The sequence below is a fragment of the Sciurus carolinensis genome, chromosome 6, assembly GCF_902686445.1.
Source record: "Sciurus carolinensis chromosome 6, mSciCar1.2, whole genome shotgun sequence".
NCBI lineage: Eukaryota > Metazoa > Chordata > Mammalia > Rodentia > Sciuridae > Sciurus > Sciurus carolinensis.
The window spans coordinates 106,785,025-106,797,455 of record NC_062218.1 but is presented as its reverse complement, the minus strand read 5'-3'; positions in this window follow the sequence as shown (position 1 = coordinate 106,797,455).

Below are 12,431 nucleotides of genomic sequence, written 5' to 3'. Positions count from 1 at the left end.
GCAGGTGCTGCTACCTACTGCGAGGCACCCAGTCAGGTGACAGGGCAGAATGAGTGGGGCGGACCTTCTCCCTGCATGTGTGATCAGGGTGGGCAGCGCTGAGGAGGTGCCCTCAGATCTGAGACTGTATGCCACGAGAAGGCTGAGGGCCGGGCAAGGCTTCCTGAGGCTTAGTGTGTGCTGGCAGCAGAGAGGAGGCAAAGGAGCAGGCACATGGTGTGCCAGGAGAGTAAGCTGAGACAGCAGGACCCACCAGCCAGGAAGAAGTCTGGCTCCTATATACATGTGGGGTGGGGGTGCAGAGAAAGATTTTACAGGAAGAGTGACAAAGTCACCTTCTGCTGAGAATGACTCTCCCTCAAGCAGTGGAGGGGCAGAGTGGAAGCAGGGAGACCTATTAGAGAAAACGTGTTTTTTGTTAAAATTTGTGACCTCAGTTTCTCCATCTATAAAATGGGACACTTGGGCAAAGTCAATGCTCAGGCACTTCCGGTATTCAAAATATGAACCGTTATGTTTGTGTGCTTGTTAACTTTCTGTAAAAGAGAACAAGCTTCTTGAACACAGGGGTCAAATCTTATTCCTCTTTCAATTCTCAGTACGCTGCCTTGTACCTAGGGGTCTGATCCCCGAATGGGTAATGTGTTTGGGTGTGTTATTAGCTGTCAGCTTCCTTATGAACATGTGCCTGAAGACTTTGCCATGAAGGCAATAGGGAGCCAATGAGGGCTTTTTCAGCAAGGCAGATTCCTGTACTTTGAAGCTTCATTCAGGTAAAAATGAAGGGGGTCTGTCTGCAGGGGGCCTGGAAAGGAAGCTATGAGACATTGATTTACTAGAGAATTCCCTTGGGCTGTGACCTTGGAGAGATGCCACCTGTGAAGCAGAGCAGCTTTTGGGGAAGGAGCTCTGGATCTGCATAGAATCACCTCCATGCTGGCAGATGAGAAAGTGCGAGACTCCTCCTATTTATAGTTGGGGGAAATGAGGCACAAAGAGACAAAGTGACTCATGTGCCAAGGATTTCTGACTTCAGGGCCTTCTCTCAGCTAATGTGAAAACCAGACTCCACTTAGAGAGTCATGTCGGGAGGGGGAGGGTTTCTGCTTGTGCCAAAATGGAAAGGAGGGGGGGGCACGTATCCTGAGCAGAAACCGTGACAAACGCTCTGATACCTTAATTCTGACACTCCCAAAATCCAAGAAGGGCTAAAATTGGCTGTAGAGCTTGTGTTACGAAACCAGAGTAGATCAAACAAAGAGAAGCAAACTCAACTCAGTCAGATGATAATCCGCATGGAGTGTATGCAAATCCAAGTGAAAATAGATTAGAGACACTTTCCCAAGAGACACAGAGCTTGGAGATGCTGTAATCAAGCCCTTATGTGAAAGATGGAGAGGGCTAAGAATGGGAGTGGGGCTAGCAAATGGGCCTCAGTAGCAGAGTCCGGACTGGGTTTCGAACCAGCTCTTCCTATTCTGCGTCAGTGGTCATCTCACTCCCTCACAAACTTTTCTGGGTCTGTTTGCCATGCAGAAAGGCAAGGCCTAGAGCAAGGGGCAATTAAAGTGGTATCAAAGCATCTTGTGCATACTGCATGTTACTCTGTGTGGGCACATGTGTGGACGTGCATACACACACACACACACACACACACACACACACACGGCTTTAGGTTTGCAAGGTCTTTGCTTTGCTAAGCACTGTGAGCCACTAGATTACTGAAATATCTTCATTTGCTGCTCAGATTCAAAGGCATAGCTCATGGAACCCACAAAAAACCCTGGCCCATTCAACCCCTTTATTTTTCAGATGAAGACTGAATCCACCAGTGAGGCTGCAGATATACTGAGCCAAGAGTCCAGGCAATCTGCCTTCAGCCCCGGGGCTGTGTTCTTTAATCCAGGCATTTGAGCTTCTGTTTTCAGGCACATATTCTCAAGAGGAAGTTGTCAGAGATCTAGAGAGTTTTCAGTTTATTATTTTGGCTGTGGCTTGAAATTTTGGAATACGATTAGTGGATTTCTAAAGAAGTCTTTTAACTTCTTTGGAAGTCTGCTACTATGATGATGGTGATGAACACAATCACCCATTAAATAGACATTTCCTGAATGTCTACTGAATATTCACTACCAGGAATTCTGCTGGATCTTTTATGTACTTTTAATCTCTTCTAAATTTTCTAAAAGTATGATGTAATTATCACCGTTTCCACTTTTTTCCCCCCCACAAGGAGAAGTAAAACTCCAGGTCACAGACCCCAGGAGGGGCAGAGTTGGGATTTGGCTGACCCTCTGTTAGACAACATTGTGCCACAAATCTCAGATGCTTGTTGCTGGGTGCTGTACCATGGACTAGTTTCAAAATCTGGATTTCTCCAGACCCTGTCCTTTCCTGGGCCGCCTTGCAAGTCTTTCCTCTAGTGTCCCTGATGCTTTAATGTCACCAGGATTAGGGGGCTCATTACCTTTCAGACTATTCAAATTGTTAGAAAGTTCTAGACTTCAAGTTGAGCTAAAAACCCGCCTCCTGGATGTATGCCTTGGGTGCAGATCTGCCCTTTGGTTTACAAAGACCAAGTCTGCTTCCTCCCTACGCAGCAGCATGCTGGATATTTGAAGACAAGTTTCATTTTTTTATATACCATTGTTCCCAAGTACGTTGAGCAGAGAAGTAAGTTTGCATGATGTTACTAGGTGTCCTTATAAAATAAACATACCAAAGCAAACAGAGAAACCCCTTAAATAGCAGTCTGTGGGCAAGCCAGGTTAAACCAGGTTAACCAGGTAAGCTTCCTGCAAGACTTCTCAGAACTTCTATAATACTATTGCACAGCATGATTTTTAAAAGGGAAATACTAGACGTGTAGTTTCCCATACTTTTGACCTCTCGAACTTTTGATTTCAAAATGCTTTTTTGTTCACCCATTATATCTCTTACTGTTTTCCATATGTATTAATAGAAATAATATTTGCAAATGCTTTCCTACACAAGTCTGTTTTTACTATCATTGATTCCAAGCTAAAAGGAAAAGCTACTCCAACTATTCACTTTGAGACAGAGTGTGGAGGTTTATTCAGTCTTCACTCTAATTCTCACTAGGGCTTTCAAATTAAAATACATGATGTGAAGTTAAATTTGAGCCTCAAATAAGCAAAGAAGTTGGTTTTTTTTTTTCAATGAGTATGTCCCATACGATATTTGGGACATACTGAGATGAAAAAAGTATTTGTTACTTATCTAAAATTCAAGTTTAGTACAGAGTCCTATTTTCTTTTTGGTTTTTTGCTAAATCAGGCAATCTAAGAAGAGCCCCCAGTATGCTCTTCCCTTGAAAAATGTGACTTTCAGAATTGGGCACAATATTCCATAGACTGAGACATTGGGAAACTTGAGAGCCACCTTCAACTCTGCTTTTCCCTGATATATTTTTAAAGAGAAGATAATCACATTTTTATGGATGTCGAGAAGCCCGTCTGAAGTTGACAGATACCAGATAGCCTTCTGAATCTACTTGCAAAATCCAGAAGCCAATTTCCCATCCCTCATGCCTGTTTATATATATATTTAAGTTTCCCTGAATGTTAGTGTTAGGAAATTAGATCCAAATACTATTTATAATTCTCCTTTCATTGTCTGTCTTCTCCATTAGACTGAAAGAAACTCAAAGGTAGAGATCAGACTTGTCTGTCTTGGTCACGGCTGTATCTCTGGTAGTTGGCACAGATTTTGGCATGTAAAAGTGTTCAATTTTTTAAAGTGAATGAAGGAGTTACGACATTGCTTTGAAAGCTAATTAAACCAGAAAAGTAGACACTCAGAGGGAAAGAGATTGCCAACGCTTTTCCTCATGGTTGGGATTTGTCATTCACCTAGAACTTTCCCAAACCTGAATCTGTACATGTCGCTCACCTGTGCTGAAGACATTGCTGATGGAAGATGTTGTGCAAAACAAGAACATCTAATTGCTATGACTAAAATAAAACATTTCATCCAAACACAAGCTGTTTTCAAGAAGTTGAATTACTTCCCGGAGCCTGCAATTTTTACTGAGGTGTGGAACTTGGCCCTTAGATCTGTCTGGGCAGTCTCCAATGGGTGTGGGGTTGGGGCAAATCACATTGGGTCTTCCCACAAAAAAACATCCTGATCCAAGAGGAATTGGGCAAAGTGAACAAGGACAACCTCAGGAGAGGTTGTTAGCAGGACAGGTATGAGACACAGGATGCAGAAGCCCATAACCTTGCCTTGAAGAGAGTAGAGTGCATCTCATGAGTGGAAAAGGAACAGGAAGGGTTCCGACATTTTGCTCTAAGCCACAGTCCATAGAGCTCTCTGTTTCCCACTTCCCAGCATGCGTTCACCCATACTTGTAGCTTGTCAACATTAAAAACAACTTGGGGACTGTCTCTGGAGCAGGCAATTGTTTATCTGCCCTTTGGCGTCTGTGGTTGTGGTGCTGGGAGCGTTGGCCCTGACTTCATAAGATAAAATGAAGCAGAAAGCAGAGCAGCACAGTAAGAGCCAGGTCTTATGCACGTGGCAGAGTGTATAGTAACACTTGCACTGTTTTCTGAGTATGAGCACGGAGATCCGAATTCAAGTTAATACCGTATATGAGTTCTGTGTCTTTAGGCAAATCTTTTAACCTCGGTCTTTGTATCTGTGAAATGGGAAGAACCATGCTGACTTTAGGGTAGTTGGGAGGATTAGACAATAATGGCAAACATAAAAGCCCTTTGTAAAGTGCCAAATGCAGGATCAACCTAAGGGTTTGCTATTACAGGGTCCCCCTGAGCACCACAGTCTTTAGCAGCTTGATGGATCCTGGTAGTTTGTTGTCAGGATTGCATAAAAGAACATGCGGTGGGGGTGGGAGTGGGGGTGAGAAACATGTCCCCCACACAGCCTAAAGTGAAATGAAAACACTATGGCATTCCTCTTAATTGTGGAAGACAACATTTTCTAAACTCATGTTGGGATGTAGAAAATGTCAGTGGGTAGGAGTCTTTAGAATATCAAAAAAATCCTTTGGGAACATCTTTATGGCCTCAGGATATAAGGCTCAAGGTGAACCTCAAATTCTGCATGAATGTTTGTATTGATTTCTCTGGAACCTGACACTGGCTCTGTCCAAGGCCCTTGCTGGCTTTGCTGGCAAACAGTAGTCAAGTATACGTAAGTATAGTTCTATTTAATGAAGGGTAAGTGATGCAGGGTGTTGGGGCTGATAAATTACTTGCTACTTCCTCTGCTGTGAGATGCTACACCCACTGGAGGAAAATTTGCTAATGTGTAAATATGTGTGTACATGTGTTTACTGCACCAAGGCAGTACGGAACACAGAGGGACATATTGCCTTAACAGGCTTTCCTACTGCCTTACTCTATTTCCCCCTCCAGAGTCACATTTCAGGGAACAGACAGGATGCACTACTTCTAGTTGTACCATAGTCCTCATCAGGTTCTGAAGATCTCTGGTCTCCCCCGCGATTGTTACTTGTGTTTATTTCTCATGCGGACTCTGTGCAAAGAGCACGCCAAGCTCAGAGCTGCCAGAGGCTCTGCTTACAATTCTGGGAGGGCACAAGGCAATCTTTATGCAATGAGGCCTGCCCATCCTCCCCTTCTTGCCCAGGCCAAGAATAGTCAATGATCGTGTTCTGGAAGAAACCCCACCTTGTCATTGATGCTCTGAGCCAAGGGGAGGAGCAGGGCTGGAGGCACATGCATGAGGCCAGGCAGCAGCACACAGAGGAAGCTCCAAAGGCAGAGAGCTCCCTTCAAATCCATCACTTCCCTAGTTCTTGCCCCAAAGACTGGCTTAGGTCCAATGGTGCCCAGTGAGGCAGTGAGGAGGGCATTCCCAGCCTCCCAGTGCCCACCGGGTTTGTATATACTGTGCATAGGAACACATGAGAGGTGTGTTCTGAGAAGCAGAGTCTTCCAGTGAATATTTATATGTACATACACAGTTTAAAAGAAAATGCCCACAAGTGTACATACCAACCTACATAGGTGCACTTATCTATGTGAGAATGCTTTTGTGTGAGTAAGCATGTCCTCAGAGAAAGTCCCTCAAAATAAAAATATGATCTTGGCTTAAATACATCAATTGGAAACCTTCTAAATGCTCTTGAAATAAAGGCCTTAAACCCTTAACACAGCCTAAGAGTCCTTCGTGGCATGACCTTGACTGTTGCAGGGCTGTTCTGTACACTGATGTGTCCCTCTCTGTGCATACCAGCTACTGACTTTTGCTCAGTTTTTCCTCCACAGGAGGTTTTCTTCCAACACAGGACATTTTCACATGCTTTTCTTGCCTATTGGCACATTCTTCCCTCTTCTTTTTTTATAAGGACTTAGCTTATCATACTTTGACTCTCTGCTGAAACTTTACTTCTTTGGGGGAACCCTTGCTTACCCTTCAGAATTATCAGGTTCCCTCAAAACAACCTTATATCTCCATAACACCTACAATAGTTGCAATTTTGTACACGTTTAAATTTTATTTTTTTCATTATGTACAAACTTAAGGCAGATAAATTGTTTTTGTTCATTCACTGAACACACAGTTCCTGGCACATAAAATAAGAACACAGTAGACACATTCTGATTCAACAGTGTAAATACTTACATAGAAAGAGGGGTCAGCATATGAACCTGTATATACTTTGGTAGTATGACCATGGTTACCTGACAAGGCGAGTCTACTTACTCAGAGAACACAAAAGTATGCTTAGGAATCCCTGTATGTTTATGTAGCTAGAGGAAAATGTTTAGGTCTGAGTGTGTCTGTGTCCTACATATGTATACATATTCATATGGGAGTAAACAAACAAACAAACAAAAAACAAAAAACCCTAAAGGTGTATTTATATCCATGTGAAAATGTGTGTGTGTATATCTGTGTTCGCATGGGTGTAGCATCTATCTTAGATCATTTTCTGTTGCTGACACAGGACACCTGAGACTGGGTAATTTATAAAGAAAAGAGGTTTATTTTGACTCATGGTTCTAGAGGCTGGAGACTCCAATATTGGTTGGCTGTATCTGTCATGGACCTAAAGATATTTTGATTCATGATGAAAAGAAGTGAAAGTGGGAAGGTGCAAATAAAAACATAAGAGGCTGCCTCACTTTATAACAATGTGATCTTATGAGTCCACTCCTTTGAGAAAGACATTATCTCCTTTAATAACCTAGTCACCTCTTATTGGGCCCATCTCCCAATGCCACCATAAAGGCAATCAAATTTGAACATGAGTTGCAAAAGGGACAAGCTATATTAAAACCACAGCAGAATTAATGTAATGTATCTGTTTATTTGGGTGTGTGCGTCTCTGGGGATATATGTGTATGCATGAGTCATACTGTTCTCTGTGGCTGGGTGGGTGTCCTTTCAGATTTCTAAGTAGAAGGTGTATGTACATTAGGTGAATTGATTTATATATACCTCAGCATGATTTGACTTAGCCGACTCAGGGTGTTGTAGAGGAAAGAGCCCTAGACTAGGAGTCTATCACTGAAGCAAGTTTCCATTTTCTTCCTGGGCTGCTACTATCCATGTGCATGCAGAGGATTGGGGACTAGATGATGCTATTGTGTGGTGTAACTCTTCAGATGCCACACAGTATAAAACACAATTTCGTTTAGATGTATAATTTCTTGAGGCAATTTACTATCATCTTTTATGATCATGTCTTAACCTTTATAAATTGTTTTCATCTACATTCTTTTACTGGATAACATATGAAAACTAGGAATTTGTTTATTTGACAGAATGATAATTTGTGTAAATGTGTGTGGTCATAAAAGATCAGTTTTTACATGCCTACTTTTTGTGCTCCAGAGCAGGAAGGGGGCAGGACAACAATGTGATCTCCAGGGCCCCAAACTACATCCTTAGGGCACCTATTTCACAATCCTCTAGGGAAACTGAGGCAAAATGAAATTTTTTTTTTTCTGGTCTCCAATTATAGTCTCATTGAATCAGAATCTCAGGGATGGGTCTCAGGAATGCACTTTTCCTCAGAAGTTCCTCCCAAATCATTTTTGTGCTCTGTAAGATTTAGGACTCGCTGCAGTAAATGTCCAGAAATTCATGCCTAAACTGATACCACTAACTCTTTCATGATCTATGGAAAGAAATTTTCGAAGTCTTACATCCCTGAGGCTGAGCCTCCATTCTTCTTGGCTGAGGGTGCTCGATGAGCACTTGAATTTACAGAGAGACTGGAAATGAAACAGGAAAGGGAATCTGAACCAACTTGTAAGACACATCACGAAAACTGTGAGTACATCAAAACAAGACAAAAATACCAAACCAACTCCAAACCCCACCAACAGATGGCCAGAGTAGTCTGCAATACTTAGAAACCTCTAAAAGGCTTTTGATAAAGAGAAAAACCATGCGGAAGACTAGAGATAGAACTGGTATAATGAAAAAAGTCCCTGAACAAAGGCAGTTGTGGCTTTTGGGCGCAGTCCTTGGGTTGCAAAACCTGTGATGTGGTTGAAAAGAAAGCAGGAGTTCCCGAGGATTCCGTTTTTGCTGTGTCATGCGTGTTGCTGTTGTGATTTAAGAACTATTTTCTCTTCCTGGACGTGAACACACTTAGAAACTCCAGTCTTCCCCCTCACAGCCCTGGCAGAATAGATAAAGAAAACAAGCCAGGAGAGACGTCTTCTCTTGGCCCCTGCACTACCTTACTGGGTGACACCAACTGCTGGAGCACTAAATGGTTACGACTCTGTCCTGGTTCATTCTGATGAGAATCCTCAGGTGATGACACAGGCCTGGGCAGAGAAATGGGAAGATGCACTGATTTCTAGAGGTCAAGGGCTTCCTGAGTCGAAAAAGTGGTGATTTGACTCAGCCCAAACCAATACGCCCTCACCAGGAGCTCCCTCTGCCCTCCTACCTTGCAGGCAAAGCTCAATCAAACCAGGCTGGAAACATGGTGGAAGGCAGTGGTGCACACTCTAGGTGCAGCAGGGTTTCCTAGTCTACACTCAGTGGCGATCAACCTGGATGGGCAGGCTTGCCTCTTTGTTCTGAGGGTCAGAAATGAATCGGATCCCGGAGAATTAGTACAAAATGAGCCCATTAAAATAGCCTTTCATGAACTTCCCCCTGTTCTCTTACCTGATTCTCAGGGGAAAGACAGACAGTATCTTAGTGGCAAAGCACATGCGTTCTGGTTTCACTCCAGAGAGTTGTGTGATCTCGGGCAACTTAGGCTCTTCGATTCTCAGTTTCCTTATTTGTAAAATGACAACAAACATAACAGTATTATTTCATAGAGTTGTTGCAGCTGCTACAGGAGACAGGCCAGAAGATGGTCAGTTACAGTGGCCCCTAGACAGCATTTTCATGACAACTGTAACAGGTGCCTACTGCTGTGCTTTTCATATAACAGGTGTGGGTCACTATGCTTATAGATTAACTTTAATGCAAGTCAACAGGCAGGGTTGGAGGCATTCAATCATGTAGACATAGAAAGAACCATGTTCTGGGAGTTCGGTGGTCAGTTTCTAGGCTCTGAAAGCAGATTTGGGCCCAGATGCAGAAAGCACACTTTCAACAAAGCAAGTACAAAAGCAGCCTTTTCATCCACCAGCACGAATAGGATGGGGCCCACTCTGTTTAATTTATGAAGTTTATATCTCTGTAAGCTTGCTTCTCAAAATGCGGCCCATGATCCCCCTGGTTTGGAAAACCTGGAGGAAGTTGCTAAAATGCAAATTCATGGATGCCAGCTCAGACCTCCTGATTCCCGCTCTCGGAGAGTAGCAATTCCTTTGCACCCCTTAGTTCAAGAACTGCCAATTTACATCACCAGGTGGATGGAACAGCAGGAATTATGGTATCTGGATCTTATTACCCGTAAAACATTCAAGAAGGCATTTAGGAAAGTATTAGCAATAGATCTGGTAGAAATATTCTAATTCCATTTTTATTTAAAAGTACATTTATACACGTTTAAAACAAGAATTGGAAGCATACGCATGAAGTTCAGCAATAGTTACCTCTAGGTGATAACATAATGTGTGATTGATTTACCTCCTTTTGTGTTTTCATACACTTCTAAAAATTCTATAATAAGTGCTGATTAGTCTTTTAAAGAGAAAATAAAATCAAAGCAATGGAGCCAGATGTGCAGTACTGATGACTTCCTGAAATCTTTCAGAACTTTGGAGAAAGAAGGAAATACAGGAATGTATGTAAACCAAGGTACCTCTCTTTGATGATGATGAAATGTCTAGAGAAGGGATGAGGCCTGCCAGTGAGAGGAGTCCCACCCACACTGTTAGTGACTGGGCCATGATAGGTCTAGGTCTCTAGGCTTTTGGGCGAGAGGGCTTTGAAGTGCTCTGTGCTGGCCAGGGACCTGCCTGCCTTCCTTCCCGCTCTGTTGGGGTGACGGAAAGACCACAGGAAGTGCAGTGATTTCGAGGGTGGAGAAGGATGTAATAGCCTTTGCAGAGAGGACTTTGCAGCTCTCATTATTCTCTCTTTGGGAGTTAGTAGGTCAATTGCAAAAGGCATGGGAAGAGCAGCTGATGAAAAGGTCTAATAGTTTGGAAAACTGCTTAACCTTATTGCTCTATTTCTGGATGTTCCACCATGGCCAAGGACTGTTGAGATCCTGATTTCCCCGGGAGGTTTCCCATTTAGGAATGCAGTGAAACCTCTGAAATGCAGAGGAATTGGGGAGAAGGCCAGCTGGAATCAGGGAACAGTCTGAATACTTTTTAAGGACATCCAGGTCTATTATTTTCAAGGTCAGAGGAGCACAGATTTGGAAGGAGCTTATCCAGCCTCCTGCTCTGTGTAGGAAGCCTTGTGCTTTATCCTGAACAGTGCTTCATCTAGGCTTGTCTTGATTACTTCCAAAGGCAGGAGGCTCACTATTCTGACAGATAACTATTCACTCTTCGCAAAGTCTTCCTTCACCCGAGCTGGATCACCCCTTCCACAAGCTTAAGTTGCCTTCTGATAGTCACTGGTATTTCCTTTTCCCCAGATGGTCCTCAAATATTTGAAGGCAGTTAATATGTACCAAATAGTCCTTCACTGTGGTCTCTTTTTCAGATTGACCGCCCCCCCCAAAATATTCAACTTTATTTATATGCCAAATATCACCAACTCTAGAAATATGGATGGCTCTCTCTAATCAGCCTCTAAATTAATGGCTAGATAAATTTAGAGATGAGTACATCTAAACACCATCTGTACTGGCCTCATTATTTTACAGATGGGGAAACTGAGGTCCATGATGAAATCACCTTACCTGACTTCAAGGACAGAGGAAGAAAAAGAGAAAGTTGAGATGATACCTGAAGCTCAACTGTAAGAATCCCAACTCAGGATTCTTTTCCTACTTCACCCTGCCTTCCATTATCATAGCACACCAATATTTCTCAAGTTCTTGAAAGTGCTTGGGAAGTTTGTTCTCTTAGGCATTTCAAAAATCCCTCCTTCAAATTATATTTGTACTGTCAATAAAGTGGGAATTAGTACAGGACTGATTATGTAGAGTTTATGCTATCAATGAAAAGTATTAATTCAAAGTACGTTAATCCTCCCAGCTCTCTGGTCAGAAAAGCCTTGCCCTTAACCTAGATCGTTAACTCAAAATGAACAGCACAAGCGTAGGACTATCCAGACCAAATTTCCATAAGGTTTGGTCACTGGTTCAATTGAAAAGAACGGCTTCCCAGCTCTGGAACCCAGAATAGTGTGTTGGAACGTGGGGCGGCCTATGTTTCTGTTTTACCTTGATGTGTTGCTGTAGTTTCATATCCTCTTTTCAATGCGGCCTGATTCTCTGATAAAAAGATAAAGCAAAGACTCAAAGAAGCAAGGTAGGCACTTCGGTGATTGGTTTCCTGTCCCAGTCCCCAGCTACCCTGCAGTCACATGCTTCAAAGGGAACATTCCTCCCTGTCCCAGCCCACAGCAGTCTCCCTCTTCTCTCAACAAGGTATTGCATTTCCAGTTTGCACACTTGTTTTGGCACACACTAGAAGCTGACTCGCGCCGCTTCCTGGTTTGCATGGGTGCTAGGCTCCACGGACGCTGGAATCACACAGACCCAGGTTCTAGTGCTGACTCTGCAACTAGCTGGTTGTGTGGCTCTGGAAAGTTACTGAACCTCTCTAAACCTCAGTTTGCTCATTTGTTAAATGAGGACAATTTTCCCACTTAAATCATAAGGTTGTAAAGATGACATACTGCCTAACAGGTGCTTAACATAGTTCCCAACATCTAGTTAGTTTCCACAACAGATATCTATTAAGTATTATTAATATTATGGTCCAAAAAGCAGAGACTGATACTTATGCTTTCCTCTTGCTGCAAACAGCAGATGATCCATAAATACTCCCTAATTGATTCTGGACTTGGCTCTATTCCGCAGTAAGTTC